This window comes from Heloderma suspectum, chromosome 1 (assembly GCF_057233095.1).
Source record: "Heloderma suspectum isolate Gila_16-S chromosome 1, 16-S_ref, whole genome shotgun sequence".
Taxonomy (NCBI): domain Eukaryota; kingdom Metazoa; phylum Chordata; class Lepidosauria; order Squamata; family Helodermatidae; genus Heloderma; species Heloderma suspectum.
In genome coordinates, this window is record NC_139458.1 from 149,151,707 (window position 1) to 149,171,092 (window position 19,386).

The window sequence follows — 19,386 nt, forward strand, 5'->3', positions numbered from 1 at the left end:
ATCAAACAGAAGGGCAATCTGAAATACTCTAAATAAATAAATATTTCCTCAAGCATCCACCCCTTGTGGTCCACGTGGGCATAATCCCAAGCATAAGATTTCAGTCTTCAACCTTCTTAAACATGTGCATTGTATCCACAAGCCAGCCATTTAAACATTTTGAAATACAATTGGTTTCAGTAGAAGAGAGTTAAGCACATACTTAACTCTCCCATCAACCTGAGTGGGGCTTCAAAATGCTTAACACTGGCAAGATTGTGCCATGTGCATCTATCTTTGATGGAAATAGAAGGGAAACAAAAAAGAGTTGCCTGTTACTTTGTTCCTTTACAGACAATAGAAAATACAAGTGGAACCTGAAATACAATGTTGCAGTGTGGAATGCTCCTGTTCAGGATACTCCATTCTGTTCTCCATACTTTCACAATTCTTGGTGTTCTCTTGATCCTGCAGACACCTCCCACTTGTGCACCATTTTGGATGGTGCCATTTTTGGCTACACAAAGACTGGAACTCAGACAACTGAATTCGCTAATAATAGATACAAGTGGAACATGCAACAAAATGTTGCAGTATGGAGTGCTGCTGTTCAAGGTTCCAAGACATGGTCTGAAGGAGCATGCGGCCACCTTGCTGAAGCTAAGCAAGTCTAGATCTGGTCAGAGCTTGAAGGGGAGACCACCTGGGAACCTCATGTAGCCACCTTGAGTTCCACAATGGGAGAAAGGAGGGGTAAAAATGTAATAAACAAACAAATAAATAAATAAAATACCACCCAGCCTGCTGATACCTCCCTCTTGTGCATGGGGGTTGTTGTTTTGGCTGCATAAGCACCAGCACTCACAGCTGAGTATCAGAAATAGAAGGAACAAAGTGGGGAGCTGCAGCAAAATGTTGCAGAGTGTTTATAAATTATGTCTGTTAAGTGACATTGGAGTGAAAAGATGAAAGAAAGGCTTGGGTTGGAGTCCGGTATCTTGTCAATTTCTTTTTTTCCTTTGTTAATAATAGTGAATGACCTTTTTATAAGCTTTTTTTTAAAAATAAAAAAGGCTTCTTTAAAAAAAAAATGCTTCAAAGGGAAGGGGAAGCTCTCAGATGGGCACCCAGGCATCTACAGCTTTTCTGACACGGGATATTTTAAAGGTCATTTACTATTGCAAATCTGCTGCTGGGAATCCTTGTGAGATCTTATCTTGTGCTGTCTTTTTGTGGGAGGGGGACAAGGAGGAAAGAACTAGATGGGCAGCTGCCAACAGAGGATCATGGGTGCAGGTAAACCATCTCCCATCCTTTTCTGACTCCTGGGATGGAGAAGAAGAAACTGTTGTCAGTCTTTGGAAAAACAACCAGTAGGGCAAAATCCACAGCACTTAAAGGAAATGGAACACATTTCCACACCACTATCAGCATGCGTAAGCTGAGAACAACCATTTCAGAGCAGAGTGAGTGTACATGTGTGTACGTGTGCACCTATAAGCACCCATGTGCTTATACACTGGGGTGGGGGGGTTGCTTATTGGTGATTTTCTCCAATTGTTTCTACGTCTGAATAATTCAGAGCATGCAGAGACCACCCTCTTATTCATGGAGGTTTGTGGTACCATTTTGTCTATATAACCAATGGCATTCTCCACTGAAGATGAGGATGATTATCAGGGCCAACCCTACCATTAGGCAGAGTGACGCAGCTGCCCCAGGTGGCAGATTTTTGGTGTCATGAAAAGGCAGCAATTGTTTGTTATTAAATTATTATTTCTGTATTTTAATTGCCAGGGAAGGGGAGAGGGGCATGTGGGATTTTCTACTTCGCTTCTGAGCTCAATTCAAGGTGCTGGTTTTAACCTATAAAGCCCTCCACTGCTTGGGACCACAATACCTGATGGCACACCTCTCCCAGAATGAACGTACCCATACTCTACATTGAACATATAAGGAACTCCTCTGAGTGCCTCCTCTGAGGGAAGCTTGGAAGGCAGCAATGAGGGAGAGGGCCTTCTCAGTGGTGGCCCCCCATCTCTGGAATGAGCTTCCTGATGAGGTCTGCCTGGTGCCAACATTGTTATCATTTCAACACCAGGTTAAGATCTACAGTATCTCTTTTCCCAGGCATTTGATATCACCTGATGAGTTTTAATCAGCCCTGGATATGTCTTTAGTTATGACTGACTGTTCAAAGTTGTTTTTAGTTATATGTTGTTTCTGTATATTGTCTGTGTGCTTTTATGTAAATGGCTTTTAAACTTTTTTTTTTTTTGGTATTTAGTCAGTGTCTTAACTTCTATAATCCGCCCAGAGAGCTTCAGCTATGGGGTAGTACAGAAACAATAGCAACAACAACACCTCAGGTTGCAGAATAGCTTGGTTGGACTTGGGTACTAAGCACCTGAACTTGGTGAGGGGGTGGGGGTGGCACAATTCGCTGCTTCACTTCAGGCAGCAAAATGTCCTGGGGCCATGATTGTGGCTTTGAGGTCCCAGCCAGTGCAGGCCTGGGCATTGTGTCAGGTTCCCAGGAGGGTTGGCTGACATTGGGACAAGAAACCACCCAGTCTGCCCCTGGCCCATCAACGATTCCTGTTCTGAGAGCAAAATAGTTGCCCTGCTATGCCCCTTTCAGCCTTTCCACAGAAGTGACAAACAGACTTAGGTGAAGCAAACTGGGAGATTCAAGGGGGATCGAGTATTGCTCCAGGTGGACTTAAAATCTCCCCAGCTTAAACATTACTTCTGCTACCCAGCATGTTTGGATGCGAGAGATGGAGGACTGGGGTTTTGAAGTGCCACTACCCTCTGAGCTCATGACGGTGGTCAGCCAAGATAAGGGAAGCTGCCATATGTCGACTGAGGTGCTTATGCAACGTTCCTTGGGTTTGCAAAGCGTGGATTACAACTTTCCTATGAGTAGTGGGTCTATTGTTACATAAAAATGAATAAATCCTACTTCCCCTCCCCTTTGTTTGGAAGCCTGGTTATTTCCAAACAAGGTATTGTACGACATCAAACAACGTGACCAGGGGAATCAAGTGGATCCGGTTTTGGTGGGGCGGAGACTCCTTTCTGAGTTTTAGTAACAACCAGCCAGAAGTCTAAAGGAGCTATCCAAGATGCTGGATCCATTTTGGGGATGAGTCCAACACCTTGGATAGCTCCTTTAGACTTCTGGCTGGTTGTAACTAAAACCCAGAAAGGAAACTCTGCCCCACTGAAACTCGAGCCACCTGCCTCCCATGAATGTGACTAATAGTATCCCTGATGGCTTGGGGCCAGGCTATATGAGGTAGGGATGTATAAGATGGGGGGGGGGATTTTTTATTTTGCATTCTAAAAGTGCACATTTATAAATGATGATGATGATGATGATTTAGTCTGGGGGGTGCACGTTTTGGGTGTGCACATTTATAGATGTATACAGTTATATGCACTTTTTTAGTCTGAAAAGAAGAAGAAAAAAGCTCATGTTCAGAAATAGGAACAAGATGAGATGAGCTCAGAGGTAAAAAGAAAAAAAGAAAAGAAAAAAAAGGAGACTCTCAAGGAGCTCAATCCTTATTGAGTCTCCCATCCAGTGGCAACTGGTGACTCCAGTTCTGGAGGGGCTGAGTTTCCATTCAGGGTTTTAGTTACCACCAGCCAAAACCCTGATGGTGTTATCCAAGGTGCTGAACCCATTTTAGGGATAGGGTTCAGAACCTTGGATAGAACCATTAGAGTTGTCACTGCTGGTAACTAAAACACTGAATGGAACCACAGCCCCTCCAGAACTGCAGTCATCAGCCACCACTGCTCCCATCCCTAGTCCGAAGGACTGTGTCATTACATATGAGCCTACCCATCATTTGGGAACTTCACCAGAGACCCTGTTACCTGTTCTGTCACCAAGAGAAGCTAGGTTGGTGAGTACATGAAACAGAGTCTTTTCTGCAGCATCACCTCAACTGTGAAACTCTGGATCCATCCCTATTGACATTTAGACAGGCAGTAAAAACAGCATTGTTTCACCAGGTCTTTGACTTTTAAAATTGTATTTGGAGTGTTTTTAAAGACTGTTCTGTTGTTGTTTTATGTTGTGATTTTATACGTTGCTTTGAGGGCCCTTGTGGGCAGAAAAACAACATATAATTATTTTTCATAAATAATAATAAATAAATAATATCCACCAAGGTTTGAGTGAGATCTACTCATCTTGCCTGTGATGATAAGCAGCTTGAAGGGTGGACAGGGTATAATAATTAGACAGCATTTGGTCTGCAAATTACGCTAAGGTTAAGGAATCCCTTGTATTGGCTAAAGAGCTGTGACGGGGGGAGGCGGACGAGAGGGACACTTAGTGTGTCATAGCCGGAAATATATAATTCCTGGGATTTTAATTTGCTTGTTTCCAATCAGTTTATGTCATTTAACTCTTTAAATAAAAGAGTTTTCAAGCATATATATATATATATATATATATATATATATATATATATATGCACGCCTTCCTGAGGACTGAGATCTGTTGGAGGGGCCCTTCTCTGCATCCAACCCATGTGAGACATACATCCCCTTGGAGGCCCAATTGGGACAGACATTGGTTTAATTTCGGCACCAAGTAAAAATATGGCTTTTTACCAAAGCCTTTGAGGGCTAAATGCATTCCTTAGAGTAGCACACTGTTTTAACCGTTTTAGGGCGAAATCCAATGGCCGCAAGTCAGCGTCTAGATGGCCATAGGATAGGTCAGTTCCCTGAGAACTGACGTCCATCCATTCCCACGCCACCTCGTAGGCAGCATGGATTGGCCCCATGCTCCATGCTCGTAAGAGGAGCATGGAGCAGTGAAAACAGGGCATTCCTGGGGGCAGGGCGGGGAGGGCGGAGGTGCAGTTCCAATACTTCCTGTGCTGCATCTGGCATCTGCCCCCCCACCCGATCCGACTTCCCATGGCTAGACAGCCAAACTCTGCTGTCTGGCCACGAATGCAGGGTGGCTGAAGCACAGAGGGGACGATCCCCTCTGCATTGCTCCTGCCCTGCATTGGATAGGCGGTCGCCTCAGAGTTCGGAGGCAACCACCTATCCTGATAGGATTGTGCCCTCCATGTTTTAGATTTTAATTGGTATTAGCTTGTTTAATGGTTTAATATGTTTTAGCTTTTTAAATTATTTATTGTTTTATTCTGTTTAAATTGATTTTATCTGTACGCTGCCCTGAGATCTTAATGATATAGGGTGGGATACAAATGTTTTAAACAAACAAACAAACAAACAAACAACGTGTGTGTGTTCCCTTGCAAAACACAGAGGGTTGGATCCAGAGGTGCTCTTCCCTTAGCAAAAGGTCTCCTCAGCATGCAGAAATCCAGTCTTTTCCTATGGTGTCCTGAAGGGATAAGTAGGATAGGGGTGGCATTGTGTCTGCCGTGGATAGAGGCAGAGTTTTGGCAGCTTGTTATATAATGATGCGCATTCAGCATGCATGTTGGTGCCAGGGCAGGGCCTGAGAGGGCTGTAAAAGCCCATGCCACCCTTCACTGGAATCTTTTTCTGGACCACATTGCCTGTGGGTACGGATGTCAGAGAATTCCACCACGGATCTCAGTGAAGCCGAATGCCAGTGCATTCCCCTCCCCCGAAATCTGTGGTGGAACAAAGTCCCCCACCCCACCCCACCCCACCCCACCCCACCCACAAAAGGCGTGTAAAATGGAGCACTTACCTTTCAGGGTGGACACTGAGCCCATAGAATCCCAGAGTAGTTCTGATTCTGAGGAAGAGGAGTCGCTCCTGGGAGAGCAGCACGCTCCTCTTTCCCAGGGCCAACAGCTGATGGAGATTTCTCCCACCAGCATTCCTAGCTTAGATAGCAGTCCTGGGAGTGACAGAGCATGGGAAGCAAACTTGATGGACACACAACGCCGACGCAGAGAGCAGCGCCAAATGGAGGGCACAGAAAGGAGGCGTAGTGCCCGGTTGGCACGCAAACAATGGCTGCGCCCAGAGGATTCAAGGGAAAAGGGGAGGGATTCTCCCTAGTCCTTAAGTTCAGGGGTCTGCCAGTAATTCCCTTTCAAATGGGGACCAACTGTTCCAACGTAGGGCATAGGCACTCTGCTGCTCATATCTAGTTGCTAACAGTAGAGTTGTTAAGTTGTAAAAGAGGAATAAAGCTTTGAAAAGAATCCATTTGTCTGTGTCTGAACTTGGCTACTGGATTAGACTGAGAGAGGCCTCCAAGGAGTCCTTGACAGCACCTGGTGCCGTTCGCGCTGCTTTGCGAATGGCAGCTGCGTCTGCAGCCGCCATTCGCTTCCCCATTTAGACCTTGATAGGCTATGTAAATACTTATGTAGCCTACTGCCTATCACGGCTAACACAGGGATGCCATTTGTGTCCCTGCAGAGGCCGTGATGATAGGCTATGTAAGTATTTATGTAGCCTATCACAGCAAAAAAAGGGAGCGCAAATGGTGTAGTGGCCACCATTTGCACCCCTGCCTTTCACTGTGATAGGCTATGTAAATATGTACATAGCCTATCACAGCCAAAAACATGAACGCAAATGGTGGCCGCCGTAGCCGCTGCCATTTGCGTCTGCAGGCTCCAGACGCCTGCGAATGCACCCGGCCTGCGGCTCTGCGGAGTTGCTGTGGAGTGGAGCTGGCCGGGTTAGGATTTCGGGAGGAGGTGCGGAGCGCCTCTCCCCCACTGCGAATCACCCCTGCGAAAAGGTAAGTGACTTTCGTACATCCCTACCTGTGGGAAGCTAGTTCTCTCTGTGTCTCCCCCCACCCCAATTTACACTGATCACGTGGTTGAGGCAGATCTGTATGGGGTGGCATCAAATAGTTAAATAGGCTGGTCACAATGGCAGGGAGATGAGAGAGACACTGGTGAGTGCCTTGAGGCACCATTAGGCTGAGAGGACATTCCCTATACTTCTTTTCAGGGCTTTGGGCCCAGGGGCACAGAAAGGACCCCTTCTGGGGCTTGCTTAGAAAACATACCCAGAGTCTTGGGGCTTGGAGGGTAGTGATTCTGGAGGGCTTCCCTCAGCACTGAAAGGGTGTGGCCTGATGGGGGAGAAGCAGGCAACACAACTCCTTCCCAACTTAGGGCAGGGCCAAGCTTGCCCTTAACTAGAGATTCTAGAAATAGGTTGTGAGGTGGCTCATGCTTCAGCCAGTTCCTGCACAGCTAAGTTTTGCATGGCAGATCTCTTTTCTTAATCTTCTTCTGCAATCATAGAAGGAGAGATGTGTCTGTCTGTCAGAGCCATAGCTCCAAGATCATGAAATCCAGATGCCTGAAACTTTACATGCATACTAAGGGTACCCTAGGAGTGTGCACCTCAGGGTTATTTGTTTCTTTAAATGTTTAATTAATCTTTATTGTTTTTAATGAGTCTATGGGTCTGAAGTCTGCAGCACAATCTTCTGTCACTAGGGGGCAGACTTCCCTAACTAGTGGATAGCTGAGTAGTAGTCCAATCCATTTGAAGCCAGAGGTGAGTAGTCCAAGCGACGGAGTTGTATGGCTGGCCCCTTACCCCTGCTGTGGGGTAGCCCCCCCAGGGGGGAATGGATTAGGCAGATCACTCTCTCAGAGAGGAATAGGGCTGCACCATGCCTAAGGGTGCCAGGAGCAGCCCTTGCTTCACTCACACAGGGTGGTCACAGTATGTGGACAGCTGCGTCAATTTGCTTGAAGGTTTCACTATATCAAACTAAGGGCCATTCTAGCCTGTGCAGAGCCAGGTACATTTGATAGTGTTTAATAAATTTATGTCTGCAGTTTATTAGTATTATTTATACACCATCTTATCTGCTAAAAAGTAATCAAGGCCATGTACAACATATTTACCCCATATCCCCCTTGTACGTGTCTTCCCTCTTTCTTCCAATTGTAGATGCAAGGGCTTTTTTACACTTAGTGTAAGATCCTAGTAACAGAAAAAGAGTACTGAAATCCAGATGTGTGCTGCTGTTTTCACATGGAAGTTGCACAATTTCTTATATAATGTCATACAACAACTTCTGCAAACTCTTCCATAGCAATTCACAGATCAGGCCAGCATTTCTTCTGCTAGCATATCTCTGGATCCAATACAGCATCATTTCCTCATGGTTTAGTGTTGTTGTTTTCTCGGACTTTAATTATCTAACATTGGACTAGGTTCAGGAATCCCAGGTAAGACAAATGATTGAGCTGAAGGATCTTATCCCAGGAACAAAGCAAACAAAAATCCCTTTGGGTTGCTTAGAAAAATAACATTGGATCTCAGTTTTGCTGTGTTGATTCATTAAATGGCAACTGAGACAGCAATAACCTAGACAGAAAGATTAAAAAAAAAATGTCTTTCAAAGATAGTTACTGAAGTGGGGGAGGAAATACTCACCACTCACCTTCTTCACTGTATGTGTGAGATACCTTCAACTTACTCATGTGATGAGGGAGAACAGGAACAAGCATGCTAGCTCTGCCCCTGTCACTGTCCTCATTACCCTCCATGAATTCGAGGCAAACCATCTTCTAGGAATGTGAGGATTTTGTTCAATATGTTCTGTCTGCGTTTTGCAGATTGTCCGGCATCTTTCATTCCATCGTCTGCTCATTGACGGAATCAGATATTTTTCAGGATGTATGAGAATTTCATACCTGTGTTTGCAAATGCGCATTTGCACAAGTGTGTATTAGCACTAGTGTGCATTAGCGCAAATGTGCAATTGCTCAAATGCGCATTTGCACAAATCCCCCCCAAAGTTTTTAAAAACAAAGCTCCACAAGTCTGCAGAATCCATGCAAATCAGAAAAAGCCAGTCTGCTGTGGAATCTGCAGGTCAGATTCATAGAAATCTGAACTTATTTGAATCTGTTGCACAGTTCTCTGACATCCCTACCATTTGCAGCTTTTCTACTTGTGTAGGCTCTCTGAATGATTTAGAACCCTGGTTTGCTTCCAACTCATGGAAGGCAATGAGAACAGCAATGGAGGGGGTAAGCTAGCTAGTATGCTTGTCTCCTTCACTGCATGAGTAAGCTGAACCTCTGAATAGGGCCAGAGAGAGAACAAGGAAGAATTCTGACAGTTCCCCCACCATCCTGAATGTGGCGTAATGGACAGGCAGTATGGAGTAGGGCTGGGCAGCCTTCTTGATCATAATGCCTTCCAGATGTTTTGGATTTCAACTCCCAGCATCCCCAGCCAGTATAGCCACTGGTCAGGTATGGTGGGAGTTGTCGTCCAAAATGTCTGGAAGCACCAAGTTAGGGAAGGCTGGAGACTGAGTAGGGAATCAAGAACATGCACAGCCAGGGTTGCAGGTGAAAGACTAAAGGGAAATAATAATAATCTGAAAAACAACTAGAGGAAATTTTAGATATTGTACAGTTTGTTAAACAAAGCTACCAGTGACTGAATTAAGAAAAGATCATCTTTCACATTTTCTTCTGCATTTGCTATCATTTGCTACCAGAGTGGCTGGGTGACCAGTCAGATGGGCGATTAATAAATTTAATAAATAATAAATAAATATCATGTAATAAACTAAAATCAAAGTGGCCTCAGACAATGAATAAGGGAGCTCTTAATGCATGACTCTTTGAGTTCCAAATGGAATAATCAGTATTGCAGTCCCAGTTGGCACTGCACTGCATGATTTTTGCAACCAATGTATCTGGCAAGATATTCTGTACATGATAAGAAAGGGCAGCCAGCTATTACATGTTCAATTGTTTCTGATTTATCTTTGCATTTTCTGCAAGTATCTGTATATGTGGCCTTTGTTATACAGTCAGGGCCAGAAATATTGGAGCAAGGATAACTGTTTTGGCAGTTGGCCTCTGTACACCACTACATCGAAGTTGAAAGGAAACACACCCAGATGGGAGTGAAGTCAGGACTTTCAGCTGTAATTCAAGGGGTTTGAGAAAAGTGGGGCACTAACCATTCAAGAAGTACAGCCAGTGGCATACACACACACCCATCATTGGTGGCCCATAAGTAATGGAATGAATGGCTGACAAGCAGCTGCATGGCCAGGTGTGGCCTGTTTCCTGGGTACCCCATGACCAATCAAGCAGAGAAAAGGCCTGGAAGTGGTTCTGAGTGTTACATGTGCATTTGGTAGCTGTTCACTGGAACTCCCAACATGAGGTCCAAAGAGGTGTCCATGCGAGTGAAGGAGGCCATCATTAGGCTGAGGAAACAAAATAAACCCATCAGAGAGATAGCAAAAACATTGGGAGTGGCCAATACAATGGCTTCAAAAATCCTGAAAAAGAAGGAATTAACTGGCAAGCTCAGCAACAGCAAAAGGCCTGGAAGACCATGGAAGACAACTAAAGTGGATGACTGCAGAATTCTGCTCATAGTGAAGAGGAACCCTTTCACAACATCTAGCCAAGTCAAGAATGCTCTTGAGGAGGTAAACATGTCATTGTCAACGTCTACAGTCAAGAGACGGCTTTATGAATGTAAATAGAGAAGCTTCACAACAAGATGCAAACCACTGGTGACACTCAAGAACTGAAAGGCCAGATTAGCCTTTGCCAGCAGCAAACACCTAAAAAAGCCTGCCCAGTTCTGGAATAAGATTCTTTGGACTGATGAAGCCAAGATTAACTTGTACCAGAATGATGGGAAGAGAAAAGTATGTAGAAGGAAAGGAACAACTCATGATCCAAAGCATACCACATCATCTGTCAAACATGGTGGAGGCAGTGGTATGGCACGGGCATGTATGTCCACCAATGGAACCAGGTCACTGGTGTTTATTGATGACCTGACTGCTGATCAAAGCAGCAGGATGAATTCTGAAGTGTATAGGGCTATACTTCCTGCTCAGATTCAGCTGAATGCTGCCAAACTGATAGGACGACGCTTCATATTGCAGATGGATAATGACCCAAAACATACAGCAAAAGCTACCAAGAGTTTCTCAAGGCAAAGAAGTGGGATGTTCTTCAATGGCCAAGTCAGTCACCTGCTCTCAACCCAATAGAGCATGCTTTTCACTCACTGAAGACAAGACTGAAGGCAGAAAGACCCACAAACAAGCAGCAGCTGAAGGCAGCTGCATTAAAGGCCTGGCAAAGCATCTCAAGGAGGAAACTCAGCATTTGGACATGTCCATGGGTTCCAGACTTCAGGCAGTAATTGACTGCAAAGGATTTTCATCCACGTATTAAAGGCGATCCCTAAGTTTGAGATTATGTTGGTTTGTTCCATTACTTATGAGCCACCAATGACGGGTGTGTGTGTATGCCACTGGCTGTCCTTCCTGAATGGTTCGTGCCCCACTTTTCTCAAACCCCTTGAAATACAGCTGAAAGTCCTGACTTTGCTCCCATCTGGGTGTGTTTCCTTTCAACTTCAATGTGGTGGTGTACAGAGGCCAACTGCCAAAACAGTTATCCTTGTTCCAATATTTCTGGCCCTGACTGTATATCTTGGAGGTTTATTGGTAGCAATTGGGTTGAATTTAAGTGGAATCAACTGTGCTGGGGGGAAGTGGATTTCCTCACCCCCACTTCTTCCCAAAGCAGCCTCCCCAGAGCCCTGAAAATGCTACACAGAGAGTCAGGAGAGAATGGGGTGAGCTGTGGTGTGCGTATGGGGGAGGGGAACCCCAAAATTCTGGCAGAGGGACCTTTCACAAGTGGAGTCCCTCCTCTTGTGGAAGGCAGATCCTGGATCCAATCCCTAATTTTGAATACCAGTGATAAAAGCTTCTCTTTTATCTTTATATTTACCTGCTTTTAGGCCCTTTACTGTTGAGGTTATATCTACATTTCCTCTGTCAAAGCTTCCTGGATACTCCCACTGCCTTGGTTTTCCATGTTTCATTTCTTTATTTTATTCATATCAAGATTGGCTGGAAGGATTAATCAATGAGGTTCCTGTGCATGTCTACCCAGCAGTAAGTCCCATTGATTTCAATAGGGCTTACTCCCAGGCAAGTGAGTATAGGATTGCAGCCTTACCGAGCAATTCTACCAGAATGTGGGAAGGAGATCCCAAGGTGGAGCAATCATCTTCTCCAAAGCCCTGCCAGGTTTGTGCTGGCAGGGTGGGACAGAGGGAGGAACACCATCTCTTTCTTTCTTTCTTTCTTTCTTTCCTTCCTTCCTTCCTTCCTTCCTTCCTTCCTTCCTTTTAAGGTTTTCAATTTCTTTCATTTTTTAGCTTTTCCATTTCCATTTCAATTGATTCCAATGGGAGGGAAATGAACTATGCCAGCTCCATAGTTCTTCCTCCATTGGGAGGGCTTTGGGTCCTGGGCATCCACAGTTTCTCCTGGAAGCTGGAACACTCACAGAACACCATGGAAAGTCTTCATTTTTTGCTTTCTGATGACAGAATTCCAGTGTCAGAGAAGTACCAGCTGCAGACCTTTCTGCTGCTTCCTGGAGGAAGCTTGTGAGGTCGAGTATCTTTCTTTGAGGTGGACAGAGGGAGAGATCCTCTGAGAGATTCTCAGAGGGAGAGATACAAAAAATCCTATGTCCCCTGACATACACACCTGGGTGGGGGCACCATAGGATTGCAGCCTTAGAAGGATAAAATTTTGGCATCCGCCTTTGACTACTGCTTGGAAAACTGGGTGATAATTTCAGAATGTTTAGATAATTTTGCACAATGCACATATGTATATCCCCTCTCTTCTTCATCGTTTGGGGATGTATATCTTTTCCTTTCCACTGAGACAAGTGGGTGATGCATTCTCATGAGTGTTCAGGTTAATTTGTCAAACTCAATTAAATTTCATTATAGCCATGGCACAAATCAGACCTGGGGCTGCCCAGATGTTAATTGCTCTTAGACGCAAGTTGGGTAATACTGTTATTTGGTATTACCCAACTTTATTTGGACCAACCAAACATCTCAAAATAATGAGCAATCTTTCAGGTTCTCCAGAAATATCCATCAGACTGGATGAAAAGAAAGCAAGGAGTGGGGGGAGAAGAAAAATACAAAAATGAGCAAAAAGATATATAAATGGCCTAGATATTGTACCCATACAGTCAACATTCAGCCTATTGTTTTGCTCTATGTTTTCTTCTTCCCCTCGCCCTGCCTTGTGTACCATCTAGCCTGATGAAGATTAGACTAGGGGCTTCTTCACATGGAGCTTTTATCCTTCTATTGAGATTGGTTACTCACAGAAGTTTGCAGATCCTTAGATGATGTCGTCAGCCTCCAAGTGTCTCTTTCACTAAAAGACCTTTATTCCATTTTTTAAAAGTTTGGAGAGAATAAGCTATCAAATTACAGTGCTTGAATTCCACTTGAGTTCCCCCCATGAAAGAGGAAAACTGGCAATAAGAGGAGCTAGACCATAGCGCCATCTAGCAGCTGTATAGTGAGACATATGGAAGACTCAGATCAGGGGGAAAAAGAGGGGGAAAGGGGGGAAGAAGCACGTGTAAAGGGAATCTGTCATGATCCTGCATTTAAAATGGAAGCAGAAAGCCCCGTTTTAAATGCAGGATTTTAGGCTGATGTAGGGATGCTCTAAGGGCCGCAGTGGCTTAGTGGTTAAGACACTGAACTGCAGACTGGAAGGTCGGCAGGACAGCAATTCGAGACCCGAGTGCTGCATGGGAAAGTGAGCTCCCGTCTTCAGTCCCAGCTTCTGCCAACCTAGCAGTTCAAAAGCAAGAAATTGCAAGTAGATAAATAGGTACTGCCTTGGCGGGAAAGGTAACAGCGTTCCGTGCACCTCGGTGTTCAGTCATGCTGGCCACATGACCACGGAAGTGTCTTCAGACAGCTCTGGCTCTTCGGCTTAGAAACGGGGATGAGCACCGCACCCTAGAGTCGGACACGACTGGTTTGGGGACACCTTTACCTTTTTAGGGATGCTCTAGATCTCCCTCTGGTAGTTTTAATGTCTTCATAGTTCATGAATTGTGAATTACTTTCACACATAAATTGTGTGAAGGACATCACAAGATTACCAAGAATAGGAGCATGCCCCTAGCCTCACCCCAGATATATGTTGGTATGGACTGTCTGTAGTGAAGAAGCCTATGTGCCAGCAGCTGTTCGTGTGTGAGGCTTCCATGAGATCAGGACTCCTGATCAATTTTCTGTCATGTAGGGTTCTTCATTGCAGATAGTCCACACCAGTCCACACCAGTGGGCGGGGGGAGGGGGGAATGACACACAGCACAACTCCATTTCCTCTAAGCATGTCATGCCCCCTTTATACAATGCATTTTGGCCACCTAATGCGAAGAGAAAACTCCCTGGAAAAGACCCTGATGCTGGGAAAGACTGAAGGCAAAAGGAGAAGGGGACGGCAGAGGATGAGATGGCTAGATAGCATCACGGATGCAATGAATATGAACTTGAGCACGCTCCGGGAGAGAGCGCAGGACAGGAAGGCCTGGCGTGCTATGGTCCATGGGGTCACGAAGAGTCGGACACGACTGAACGACTGAACAACAACAATGTATTACAGAATGCATATGCTTCTGTAGCAGCATTTTTTTGCCTCTTTCTTCAGCTTTTGCCTTTCTATTGAATTGCTTTCAACTGGCATTATCTACATTCTTCTGTTGTTTACATGTCTGACTCTTATGGTACCACATGAGATAAGCGCTCCATTTCAATTTCAACTTCTTTGTATTAAGGTGATCCATAAGTGATGTTATAAAATTACTTTTACTAGGTTTTGATATTAAAGCTTTTTTATTACACAGTTAATGAAAAATGCTTCTCTGTGAAAATTCATGTATACTGTAATTTTGCCAATCCCTGCTTTGAGGACTATTAACATTGCACCCTATTTCATTCTTTTTCAGCATCAGACCTACAGCTTCATTAACTGTGGCAGCACCACGATCTATTGCTAGCTGAATCTTTCAATTTCAGAAGTGTCCATGGTAGAGATTTTATGACATTCTTTTTTATTAATTTCTGACATTCAGTGACTGTCACACATTTTATAATTTATGTATGTATGTATGTACGTACGTATGTATGTATGTATGTATGTATTACATTTATATCCCACCTTTTTTCCTCCTTAAGGAACCCAGGGCAGCTTACATGATCCTCCTCCTCCTCTCCATTTTACCCTCACAACAACAACCCTGTGAGGTGGGTTGGGCTAAGAGTCAGTGACTGGCCCAAAGTCACCCAGTGAGCTTCCATGGACAAGTGGGGACAAGAACCCGGATCTTTTGACTCCCAGTCCAACACTCTAGCCACTACACCACACTGGCTCTCACCACATTTAAGGTTAGTAGTAGTAGTATTTGTAGTAGTAGTAGTAGTAGTAGTAGTCATGGTAGTAGCAGCAGTAGCAGCAGCAGCAGCAGCAACTGGAGAAGTATGAAAGTAATAGCTCGATATGATTGGCTGGGCTAATGCAATGTGTACTTCCAAATGAGGCCTTTAAGATGCCACCATGCTGCCTCATTCACAAAAGTGTATGGGGGATCCAGATTATATTTACTGATTCTACTTATGACCCTCCCATGTTTTCTTATTGCTTCTTCTGTCTTTGTCCTTAACACAGAAATTCTGTTAAGGAGAAGATGCAACAGCAGAACAATGCTTTCTGATTGCTAGTGCTGGGAGACACCCTCCCCCTCCCCTCGGTCTGGAAACACCCAGTGTCTCAAAGGAGTGTTCAAAAACTTGTAATGGCAGATAGTTGTCATGTGCTGGCAGTCTGACTTAAGCCCAGCCCATTGCTGAAGATATAGGGCTAGCACCCACATGAATGTTCATCACTTCATGACTATAGCAACATTGGGTTGCTTGTACTATATGTGTGAATGAGCTAGGGATGTTAGAGAATTCTGCCATGGATCCCAGGGAGGCTGAATTCAAGTGAAGTCAGCCCCCTGGAATCCGTGGTGGAACGGAGCAACCCGCCCCACCACCCCGCAAAAGCCCCGTGAAACGGAGCCTACCTGGCTGCAGCTCCGCCAGTGGCAGCGGCTCTGGCAGCAGTGGCAGCTCCAGTGGCAGTGGCGGCTCTGGTGGCTCCAGCCACTGCCAGGCTGCGGCTGCAAATGGTGGCCACTATGCCGGATGCCATTTGAGTCCCTGGCAAGACGTGATAGGCTATGTAAGTATCTACGTAGCTATCATGGCTCAGAGCAGGGATGCAAATGGCACAGCGGCCACCATTTGCATCCCTGCTTTTGCTGTGATAGGCTACGTAAATATTTACGTAGCCTACCACTGCTCAGCGAAGGGATGCAAATGGCGGCCGCTACGCCGGCCACCATTTGCGTCTGCAGACCTGCTGTGTGGATGCACCTGGCCAGCGGCTCTGCAGAGTTGCTGTGGAGCAGAGCCGGCCAGAGTAGGATTTTGGGGGGAGGTACGGAGCACCTCCCCCCCACCGTGAATGTCACCCTTCAAAAAGGTAAGTGACTTTCATACATCCCTAGAATGAGCAACTGTAAGTAACCTCATAGGCGGAACTTTCATATTCAAGCTGTGAGTTATCAAGCTATAAGTAATATAATATAAAGAAATGAAGTGATATGCATGGAGATATGAACCAGCCCAATGGTTCTCCTGGGCCAGATGCTGTCCTGCCTGTGCAGATTCACAGTGGGCAGGAGACACATCTTCTCCAGTCTCTTTGTCCTGCATTTAGTAGACTTTTCTGGCCCACAGGACGTGTGTCACCACAACTAAGAGTGGGGGTTTCAGTTTGTTGGGTCTGTTCAGTTGGCCAGAGATAGATTGGACCATGCTTCAGTTCAGCTTGCCACAATGCAGCTTCATTTAAAGCCAACATAGGACAGACATGTCCAGAGAAAAGATTACATTGATTAAGAACATTGAAAAGTATTCTCTGAGGAAGGAATATTTATATACACAGAACTTAACTTAGGAATTGCTGGCTGTATCAAGCAAAATAAACTTTAGCATATAGTAGAGAAGTGTAGCCGAAAGAGAGGGGGGCGGTTGGACAGGCAGAGGAGACCAGTGGTGATGCTGTGGGATCCATTAAAGGCACGGCCTTGGGCCTGCTTAGACAAAGGAATGGATCAACGATTTCAGAAACACTGGAAAAATATGTGCTATACTGGGACTTATTCCCAAGCAAGTATGCAGAGGATAGTAGCTATTGACACATGCTACACATGTGTTAGTGCTGCCTACACCATTTCACTTATAATAGGCTATTCTATTCCCAGTTTGCAGCTACAGCAGATGGTTACACAAGATGCAACATGCTGTTCATTTTGGGACTGAGTTTCTGCTATATGTATTCCCCCTACACACACTTTCTTCTATGTCGTTCTTTAAAACACACACACACACACACACAGTGCATAGTCCTCACACTGGGTATGTTGGGGGCCCGACTAATGCCAGTGTCCCTGAAAGGAGATGGATACTCCAATTTGATTTTTCAGATCGGAAAACTCTGTTCATTTCTGCTCCAGTCAAATCTGAATAATATGTTCGGTGCAAGTGGAAATATTCAGTGAGTGCCAAGAAGTTAAGCAATACCTTAGCTGAAATTAGTGCATGTATTGTGGGGTGTTGTTCTCTCATTTCTCTAATGTCAAGAACTAAAAACAAACAACATTGGACATTAATTGTAGTTAAATCAGGAAAACTGTTTTCCTAACTTTCTAACAGTCAGAGCAGTCAGGCAATGGAACCAACTACCTAGGGAGATGGTGGGTTCTTATTTATTTATTTATTTATTTATTTATATCCTGCCTTTTTTCCTCCTTAAGGAACCCAAGGCAGCATACATAATCCTCCTCCTCTCCAGTTTATCATCACAACAACAACCCTGTGAGATAGGTTGGGCTGAGAGCCTGTGACTGGCCCAAAGTCACCCAGTGAGCTTTTATGGCTGAGTGGGGACTATAACCCAGATCTCCCGACTCCCTGTCCAACACTCTAACCACTACGCCACACTGGCTTTTAGTTGCTGGAGGTATTCAAGCAGAGACTGGAGAGCCCATCTGGCAGGGATGCTTTAGACTGGACTCTTGCACTGAGCAGGGGGTTGGACATGATGGCCTAAATGGCCCCTTCCATCTCTATGATTCTAATGGAATGGGTTCAAGGACACCTGAGTGAGTATACCACGAATTCCTAAAATAACATCGCTGCCCAAGGTGCAGAAGCTAATTGTCAATTCCATTCTCTTCAAAGATTCTTACTAACAGTGTGACCCTATGCATCTGTAGGGATGGCACGTCTGTCCAGCTGGGGTTTGAAGCTCAGCAATTTCTTGCCAGCTTGTTGCAGCTTCCACCACCACCCTGATGGCAGTCTGTGGATCCCTAGGCTTGCCTGATTTGGCACGCACTGAGTCAGGCAAGCTCGCAGTTTTCCGCCACCTGTCAATGTCTCACACTCTCCTTCCTTTCAAGGAGAGAACCAGGCGGTGGCAGGGGAAAGAGTCCATTTAATTTTGCATAAATTAAACACAAAATTAAATGTGAAGGCAGAAGTCCATTTAATTTTGTGTAAATTTTGCACAAGTTATTGGTGAAATTTTGCGTAAATGGTCCTATTTACGGCTGCCATTTGAACAAAATGGGGATTTGTGAAAAAAAGGTCTAGCTGCCATTTTGTGCAAAATGGTGGCTGCTGGAGCAGCAGGACACCACATGCCACTCACCAGGCACCCACGGACTGTCTGGTGGCTCACCCACACACTGAAAAGGGGCAGGTGGACAACGGGGGTTCAGCAAGTGGCACATGAGGCATTGGTGGGTGAGTTTGGCCATCCCTATGCATATGTTCTTAGAAGTAAGCCCATTGAGTTCAATAGGACTTACTGCTGAGTAAGCATATATAGCAGTCTTCCTCAACCTGGTGGCCTCCAGATGTTTTAGATTTCAACTCCCATCAGCCCCAGCCAGCCAGGTCAACAATCAGGAATCCTAGGAGTTGTAGTGCAGTATGTCTGGAGGACACCAGGTTAGGGAAGACTGGTGCATAAGGTTGCAACCTAAGGCTCACTGGTGGCCATCTCCAGCTCCTTTTTGTGTAGTGGACATCACCATGCATTATTTGGTTTGGTTTGGTTTTTTAAATCATGTTTTATTTTAAAACTGAGGTATGATTTTACACTGAAGAATCTTGCTTTGCAAGAGTTGATCTAGCTGAGGTGGCTTATTGGTATAGACTGATGTAAGAGCTGAACTGAAGGGGCTTACCTACACAACATGGAAGAACCTGGCTTCAGACTAAACTGGTGTGGGGTGGACAGCATTTAGGAACCTCTAAACAGGAAATTCTCAGCATTCTCACCAGACTACAGTATCTTTGGGAGGCCATGAGAAAAAAATGGGTCGAAAAAAGATGTTTGTAATGTGGATATCTATACACCACCTGGCTTGTCATGTTTCAAAATATGGCACTGAATATTTCCTATACTACCTTTTTCCCCATAACATT